The sequence below is a fragment of the Beta vulgaris genome, chromosome 5 (assembly GCF_026745355.1).
Source record: "Beta vulgaris subsp. vulgaris cultivar EL10 chromosome 5, EL10.2, whole genome shotgun sequence".
Taxonomy (NCBI): Eukaryota; Viridiplantae; Streptophyta; class Magnoliopsida; order Caryophyllales; family Amaranthaceae; genus Beta; species Beta vulgaris.
Window position 1 is genome coordinate 31975829 of NC_079206.1, and position 10339 is coordinate 31986167.

The window sequence follows — 10339 nt, forward strand, 5'->3', positions numbered from 1 at the left end:
GAGTGGGTTAGATTTCAAACTATACCAATCCAACATACGAACCATCCTACTCGCTACACCAAAAAGATAAAAATAATAAGAGGGTGTTTGCTATATAGAAAAATTTGGTGTAGGCAACATATTCAAATAAGCGTTTCAATTTATAATGATTTGGTATGAGTGTTAAGTAACAACATCGTTTGCGTCTGTTCTTTTGGACTGAATAAGTTTGAACTAAAATGATCCGAATTGAGTATTATTAATAATATTAATGATAATAATAATAATAATAATAATAATAATAATAATAATAATAATAATAATAATAATAATAATAATAATAATAATAATAATAATAATAATAATAATAATGATAATAATAATAATAATAATAATAATAATAATAATAATAATAATAATAATAATAATAATAATAATAATACTAAAACTACATTGTTTAAACTTATCTATTTGGAGTTATTCACCCACCAAAAAGTAATACTCCATCCGTTTCCGAAAGTTATTCCTACTTTAACCAATTTCCTCTCACAAAACTATTCAAAATAGGAACAACAAAATAAATCGCAGGGAGTATTACTTTTCTATCTTTCGCTTCTTTCACCAAAAATTACTCTTTTAATTATTTTTCTCGCTCCCTTATTTTATGTTCAATGGGTTAAAAAATACCCTCGAAAAAGCTTAAAAGTGACATTGTCAATAATAATAATAATATAATATAGTATAATAATAATATAATAAAAATAATAGTAATAATAATAATAATAATAATAATAATAATAATAATAATAATAATAATAATAATAATAACAATAATAATAATAACAATAACAATAATAATAATAGTAATATAATAATAGTAATAGTAATAGTAATAATAATAATAATAATAATAATAATAATAATAATAATAATAATAACAATAATAATAACAATAACAATAATAATATTAGTAATATAATAATAGTAATAGTAATAGTAATAGTAATAATAATAATAATAATAATAATAATAATAATAATAATAATAATAATAATAATAATAATAATAATAATAATAATAATAATAATAATAATAATAATAATAATAATAAAATCAATAAGTTGTAGTCTGAACTGAACTGAGTAAGTCTGAACTGATCTAATCTGAACTGAATTGATCTGATCTCAACTGAATTGATTGGATTTGAACTGAACTGAATTTCCATTTATTCAGTCCAAAAAAACAGAGCCGTTTATCAAACTAGTAGAAACAAATTACGTTTCATTCCTCAATTATTTCCACTCCACTAGGATACCAAACAACTATTAAAAGTACTTCCTCCGTTTCATATTATTCGCTACACCTCTCAATTCACGGACTCCTAGGCAATATTTGGAGAAGAGAGATGTAGAGAGTAAAAAGAAAAGGGACCCATGTGAGAGGAGAGAGATAGATATAGTTTATTGCCCAAAAAACGAAGCGTAGCAAGCAATGTGAAACTTCTCGCAATGGAATGTGTAGCGAGTATTATGAAACAGAGGAGTTGCAATTATTATTTCTATTTTTCCTTCTTATTCAAATTCTTTCCATCCTATTTCTATTTCTATTTCTATTGATTATACCAAACGTCTTCTAAGTGAGAATGAGTTGTCAACTAAAAAAAATGGAAAATTATATATGGTGGCCTCCTACTTTGGGTTTTTCTACTTGGTGGCAGGCCAAAATGAATTTTATTCCATGTAACCTCCTACTTTGGCTAATTCTACTTAATGGTCTTAATTCATTTAAAAGCTAGCTAACCTATCATTTAAAGTAGAGGTGGCGAGTGGTGCGGGCTGGATGGGCTGGGCCGCGGGCCTAGGTGGGCTGGGCTGATGGGACGAGGCCCATGACCGGACCGCGAATTAGACGGGCTGGGTGGGCTGTGCTGGTGGTCCAAGGAGGTCGGCCCACGGTTTCTGACGGTTGATGGGGCGGTTTGGGCTAGGCTGACGGGTTTCACGGTTAGTAGCGGGCTGGAGCGGTTTCAAGTGGGCTGGACGGGTTGACCGGGCTTGGTCGCTGGTTCTGGTTCATGGTGCTGGAAATCAACATAGTGAGAAACAGGGGGCCAAAACCGCCAAATGGGTTAGGAGAGAAAAACCCACACAAGCACCACCGAGTCACTGACCACCCACACTATCCAAGTGATCCAACAAAGAAGAAAATAATGAAATTGCAGTGAGTATTGACTATTGAGTAAGAGCAAAATAAATAAATTAAAATAACTTTTATAGTGGTTCATGGTGTTGGAAATCAACATAGTGAAAAACGGTATAACTTTTACAGAAGAAAATAATGAAATTACAGTTGTAGAATTCGAAATCCCAATTTCAGATGTAGACTTGTATAACTCCATCAATCAACATATAAACAATTAAACATACATATCTATCAATTAACAAGGAAAAAAAAAGAAGAGATGAAGAATCGCCTATGATTCTCCATCACGATTCACGAGCTACGGTTTATGTATTTTTGATAATTTTCCATGGAATTACCTCTGTGTTGGTATAGCCATGAAAATTCAAGTTGATTGATTGACGAGCCGTCGAGATATAGCCATGAAAATTGAGATGGTGAAGTTGATTGATGTTGTTGGAGTAGTATTGCAAGTCTTGGTAAAAGAATCAAGTTTGATTCATGTTTATACCAACACAGAGGTAATTATAAGATAAACTACCAAATCTACCACTAATATTGGCCACATGAACCCTCTTCCTAACCTTCCTTGTGCCATTTTTTTAGCTTCTTCAAGCTTACTACTACTATACAGTATACACAAGCTAATGTAGACTATTGTAGAGGAGAGAGAGAAACAAAGAAAAGAAACGGTGGATTTTGTCCTGGTTATAGCCATGGAATTAAGATTTGTTTAATTGATGTTTCATGGACCACACTATATGTATGCATCTATGAGTCTATGACTATAACTATGAAACGAAATATATAGCTACTACTCTATGTACATGAGTATGTATCTACACATTAACACATCAAATTGTTTAAGACTTTTATAGGCTTTTGATTGCTATCTAGCTGTTCTATTATAAATACTTGAGTGAATCAATGAATTCATATTTGTTATAATGGATTTCTCTATATATCTCTTTTTATGTCTAAGAGGAGCGATAGTCGACTTGTTCAGAGAAAAGATAAAGTAAAATTTGGAATGACAACTTTTTACTCCTAAATTGGAATTTTGGCAAATTTTATTATATACTTAGAATTGGGCCAATTCCAAATGCGACAACTATAAATAAACAACCATAATACAAAATATTTAATACATGGTAAGTCATATAAATATACAACGGCACATGATATTCATGATCATTAGCATTTATTTTATCATAACTAGTTTTATTTATTTATTATTAAATCTTACTCTTACAATGTATACTTTCATGCTAAATTAGATTAAAAAAAATTGTAAATATTCAAAGTTCATAATTGACCATATAATTTACACTTTCATAATATTTAAATAGAAATAAAAAAGTTCATATGTCATAACATTAATTTTTATTTTAAATTTCATGGCTTGCTCTTAATTTATATAAAACTAAGATGCCTACGTATCCTTAAATTGATAAGGAATCAAAGCCAACGTAGTTCTTATTATTAAATGTGTATTGATTTGTTTGTTTGGGGGGGGGGGGTGGACTTGAACTTACTTTTAAAAACTTTAATTTAATATCAGAACTAAATTAAAGAGATTAAAAATAAGCCGCCTACATATCCCGAAGGAATCAAAGCCACACGTAATTCTCATGCGTACATGGTTTCACGGATGACGGAATGGTTGATTTGTTTGGGGGGGGGGGTTGAACTTACTTTCGAAAACTTTAACTTAATTTCACAATTAAATTAAAGAGATTAAAAATAAGCTGCCTACGTATCCCGAAGGAATCAAAGCCACACGTATTCTCATACGCACCTGGTTTCACAAATCAAGGAATGTTGCGCCTTCACCGTCAATATCAATGGGCTGAAGGTACTTGTTCCACCATCCGATCCAGATCTCGATGTCATTTGCATCCAAGGTGTATCTCATCATCGTCCTCTATCTTCATACCTTGTGTTCTCTTCCCGCTTGATTCCCAATCCTTTTTACACACACATATCTCAATGCTTCCGGGGATAGTCTGATCTTTTTTCATCGAGAACTCATCTACATGCACTAAAAGTTGATTCGGAAGCAATTGTTGAAGCAGGAACCGCAAGAATGTCCCTTGCAATCCTTGCCAATATAGGAAAATCACCTGGACCACAATGCTGTTTCCACCACTTAAGAATATCAAAGTCATTATCAATGTCATATTGTAAAGCATAATATTCATTAAACTCTTTGTAAGTAGATGGTAACGAGGAGACGAACCAGCCATTCTGGCTTTTTAAGAATTTTTGAAATTAATGCTCCATACCTACCTTTGGCCTTGTTCGGTTCTGCAACATATGTTCCTTCGGATTGTAAAGCATCACATAATTATCATAGAGAGCTTCTAAAGCATGTTTACAACGTATAATATATGACTCAATATCATAATGAATACCTAAGCAATCATAATAGAACTCAAGCACATCCTTCAAACCTTCAACTTTGACTCCCGGGTCAAGAATAGCAGCTAACCATAAATGACAGGGAACTCACTAAAATACTTGTCCATTTCACCTTCATGGAATCAAGAATACTACGAATTGAATACATCTATGCTACTATTGATTGCATTAACAATCTTAACGCACTCCAAAATAACAAGATGCAAGTTAGGCTGGTAAACATAAGAAAACACATTTGTAGCGTCAGCAAAAGCTTTCAATACATCACGGATGAGAATGGCATTGGTCCAATGTTCACTAGTAATTAAGGCTTCAGGATCCTGTTGTGACTCATTATAAATAATGGTCAACACGTCACGATAATCTATAGCTTGATTTAGTAACTTATAGGTTGAACTCCAACGGGTTGGTGTGTCAATACACCATCGTCTCTTCTTTAGGCCTCTTTCCTCACATAAGGCCATATAACGTCTTTAACATGTCGTGCAACTCTAATCCACTTGGTAACAGTTCTAATGGTGTTAACAAAGGTTCTAGTTGAGTCATACCTTCTTGGACAGACAAATTCAGAATATGAGCACAACAACGAACATGTAATAGTGCACCGTCTATAAGCAAGGGAAGCTCAGTATCAACTTTCAAGTAGTCGATACACTTTGTGTTAGCAGTAGCATTATCAAGAGACAAAGAAAAAACTTTGCGGTTCAAATTAAAAGTTTTCAAAGAAGTCATAATACGAGTTTTCAAATTGAAACCACTATGGGACTCATCCATAGCTTCAAAACAAATTATCCGTTTTTGCAAATACCAATCATCATCAACCCAATGAGCGGTGACACAAATAAATGGCTCATGACAAAAAGAAGTCCACGTATCACAAGTCAAGCTAACCCGACACTCAATTGTAAGAAACATTTCAATCAAATGGCCTCTATACTTATAGTAAAGTTGTTGGGTATGACGTTTAAGGGTGTTTCGTGGAATACGTCTATACTGAGGCTGCATAAATGTTCTATTCCACTCCTCAAATTTTGACGACTCACCATGATTAAAAGGCAATTCATCAAGGATAACATATTTGCTAAAACCATCAATCATAGCATCTCTATTATAAAAGAAAGGCTTACCTCCACCGGGTTCCTTACCGAAATCCATGCAATTGTCCTTGGACACTGTCACTTGCTACCAACATGAACATTATCGGCTGTCATACCATGCTTTTCTTTCAAATGACGTCCCAAAGTACCGGTTCCACCACCTTGTTTCCATTTGAACTTAGGAACTGATTTTTTACCCATATTCTTACACACTAGGCAATAAACATGATATGACTTGTTTAAATTTTTGCCCATCAGGTTGCCCGGCAACTAGTATTCGTTCATAATATGGCCATACCCATGAAGTTTCACCTCTACCTTTAGTTTCAGTTTGTAGACTTCCTTCTCCATCTATTTCAAAAATAAAAATACAGTATTAATTTTACTAGATATAATTATATATTTCAATTCAAAATAAATTTATAATAGTATATTTAAAGAGGTAATTAATAACTATAATATGAAGATATCCCAAATAATTATACAGCCTTAACACCTAGGGGATAAGGATTGCACATAAAAAACCAATAATCGAAATAATCCTTAATATGTAGTTGCTAGTATGTAAAATATTTAAATATATTGTAAAGATCCTTTATTAATCCTTAGGCCAAACTTATATTAGATTAATGAAACCCAAACTTATTAATCCTTAGGTCAAAGTGTCAAACGTATACTAAAATCCCTTAATCACATTATATAAAAAAAATTGGGCCACAAATGAACATGAACTCCTCAAAACCTATAAAGTCCAAACAAACCAAAGAAATACCCTAAAAATCTCTTTCCAGTTTCCACGCATAAAACTACTCACCAGTCACCACCTTTCTAGTTTCTACATTGAATCTCCTCCATCAGATTCGCCCAATTCATATTTCATCCGCATGCTAGGTTTTTCTCTATCCTCAAATTCTCTCAATTTTTGTTCGTCTGATTTTTAATTGAATTTCAAATCCACAAATCCGAATTTGAAACGCCAAATTTCCAGATCTAATAGCCAAATTCGATAATAACAGTGGAACACCTCAAAATAAAGGTTTCAGATTTTCAGAATTCCAATTAATTTGAGGAATATTCAGCAATTCGAAGCCTAAAACTTTCTGTAATTGTAAGTCATCTAACTTTTAACAATCTAATAGCTTTTTAAATGTGTAATTTTTGTGGCTTGGGTTTCTTTTTCCCTTAAGTATGATTAATGTAAATTTTGTTCTAATTTCGTGGCTTGGGATTCAGGATTGGATGAACCGATGAAGTCATGAACTGGTTGTTGGGGCCCTAAATCTGCGTTTTTTTGCCTTAATCATGGTGAGTAATCTAAATTTTTCTATTAATCACAGTTAGCGAAATAATCAGATTTGTGTTAATATATATTTGCTTCTTCTAGTATATAGTTCCATCTTAATACTTGTGTTAGTAGTATTTAAATAGTATAGATGTGTATATAGTTCCATCTTAATCACAGTTAGCGAAATAATCAGATTTGTGTTAATATAAATTTGCTTCCTCTAGTATATAGTTCCATCCTAATACTTGTGTTAGTAGTATTTAAATAGTATAGATGTGTCTATAGTTCCATCTTAATAGTATACAAATAGTATATAGTATATAGTATATAAACAGTATGTAAATAGTATGTAAATAGTATATAATTCCATCTTATTAAGAGTGTATATAGCATTTTACACAAATATTAATAGTATAGATGTTCCTCTAGATTATCTTGTAGATTATCACAAGTATAAGATGTCCCAATTTAAATTCATGCTAATAATGACAGCTTATGCCTTATGGTATATAAGTGTGGCTTTGATTCATGGTAACTATTGCTTAAAGTATAATTTTGTCAATAGTGTAAGGTTAGTTAAAGTGTATATGGTATTATGCTACTAACATTATCTTACCTAAGGGCTGTTAATTTGAACTCTTGCTCTTAAGCAGTTAAGCTTTATTTTTATTAAGTTGTCAATCTTAAATTTCCCAATTTCTGAATTTTCCTTATCAAGGTGTTAATCTGTGAATCTGATTTTTTCCTTGCTCTTTTTCATGCCTTCTTAATTGTTATACTAATGTCAATTGTCAAAGTTAGGATTATTATTCATGTTCATTCTATTAATATTAATTCTTATGGATAAGCATTACTCCATTACTAATGTCGAAAACTCGAAAGTATGCTAATTGATATTAATGTCGAAAGTAATACTAATTAAAAAGACATTGATTCTATTGAAAATGAACTACATGTGGCTTTTGTATTTAGAATCAAACTTACTAATATCCAAAGTGTGCTAATTTATGCAAATGTCAAAATTACGTGTGGTTATTCCATATTTTGAAAGTAATATTAATGTATTATATTATATATTTTCATTAAGTATATAGATATAAACTTAATACTAATTAAGTACATGTTAATGACGTACCTTCTCCGCTAGAAGGCTGAACTTCGTTTTGAGATGGTCGGCGTGGTGGAGGTGGTGGCATGGTGGAACTAGATGATTGGTGGGATGTTCGTAACGGTGGGGAAACTTGAACTTCATCCGAGTGTTGCCCATACTCATAAATATTTTGGGTGTTAATCTCAAATTGGTCCATTTTTTTGGTTTTTGTAGGATTTTTTTGGAATTTTAATTTGTAGAATTTTAATTTGGTCCAATAGTTGGATGCATGGCTGGAATTTGGAAGTGTATGATTCGTTGATTAGGGGGCTTAATAATAGTAATATACTTCTATGTTGGTTAGAGAGTTGGTTATTTTGTTTAAAGGTTTCTATGAAGGAGGTTAGCTATTTTAGTCGGTAAAATATGGGGAGATTTACCAAAATGTGAGATATATAATAAAATTATATTATTTTTCAATGGGTGTATGGAAATTATTAATTATTAGCCTCTTGTGAAATTTGTGCCTCTGATAGTATCATATGAAGTACAACTTTTGATTGGACCTAAAGGTAGAATAATAGAGGTATTTGGTTAATGGTTATTTGGTGGCTTTTTCATCGTCATGTGGTTATACAACTTAAAAAGTGTTCGGTAAATAAATTTAGCTTTAAGTTGGATTGTTAGCCATAAGTAAATAAGTTCGTTTTACCTATGTCTTCTATTGGCTTTTACATTTATTGTGTATTAAACAAACAAAACCAACAACTATTTTTAGCAAAATTATCTAGAAGCAACTGATTGTCAAAGAACCAACATAACTCACTATTCTAAATGGTGGTAAAATTATAGCCGGCAAAATAGACTCATATTCGTTGATCCGACCCGAAACCCGTTTTTCACCCGAAAATAACGACCCGAATAGAAACGAAACCCGAAATAACCCGATCCGAATCAAAATAGACTCGAATATGATCCGAACACGAATCTACATGAACCTGAATTTACCAACTCGAAATTGAGCCAATAATGATGACCACAACCCAAACCCGACCCGAAAAGTTGTCATATTTGTTACTTTTTAAACAAATTTAAAGAAAATATTATCATGAAATATTATATATGATTTAGCCATTGTCCATTAATTATTTAATTTACTCTCATTAGTCTTATATGCATTTTATTTATTTGCGACATTGCAATTGAAAACCCGATCCGGTATGACCCAAAATCTCACGGACTCGATATGAACTCGTACCCGACCCGATCACAAAGTTGACCCGATTATGACCCGACCTGTTTTGATCCGACCATACTCGGCCCGTATGACCCGTTTGCCACCTCTAAGTATAATCATCTAATGTAAACAACAAACAACACTTATATTCAATTACCGAACACCTTTGATATGTTTTAGATGCCCGAATACATTTGTATGCACCTAAATGAGGAATTTTAGACTATTAATATCATATGCAATCAATTGCACATAACAATGGTATATTTTACTTTATGCACTTTAAAATTATTGTGGAAATTTAGGAGAGAGTTAAAAGTAGGGTTTTGTATTAATATTTATGTTAAATCAATGAGGGTGAAAAATTCTTTTCATAAGTGATGTCATATGTTGATGTATCGTTAAATTATTTTTTTTCATATATATAAATATTGTGTTAATTAAAGAACTGATAAAAAAGTAAGTGTTACAATTATTTTGTAACGAAAGTATAATTTTAAGAAAAGTGATACACACTTTAAAAACTATGTCGAATAAATTAGGGGTTTATAGGAGGTTTACCATTTACCTTCCAACTTTTCCTCTCATAATGTCATCGTGACATAATGGTATCGTATACTTCTATATATTGTCCATTTGAGACTTTGAGTTGATGATCAAGGTTGGCCTAGCGGTTATAAGGTCCTCATTCCACCCTTGTGGCATGGGTTTGATTCTTACCCCTTGCAAGAAAGATTCCAAAATTTTCCACTTCTTTGCAATGGTATTCTCCTTATCTTAAAAAAAAAAATTGAGACTTTGAATCATTTTATATTTTTTTAAGAGGAACTTTGAATTATTAATAAAAGAGTTAACATGTTGCCGAAAATTATTGAAGAGTTAACCTTACCTAGAAAAAATATTAATTCTAATCGGTTATCATCTTACACAATTTATATTACTCTGAATTGCTTTTGAGTTGATAATAATAGCCTTATAATTCCTCTGTTATGTTTTAAATAAAACGTTTGCTTTTTCACGCAACTCAACGCATTTTTTAACCATTAATA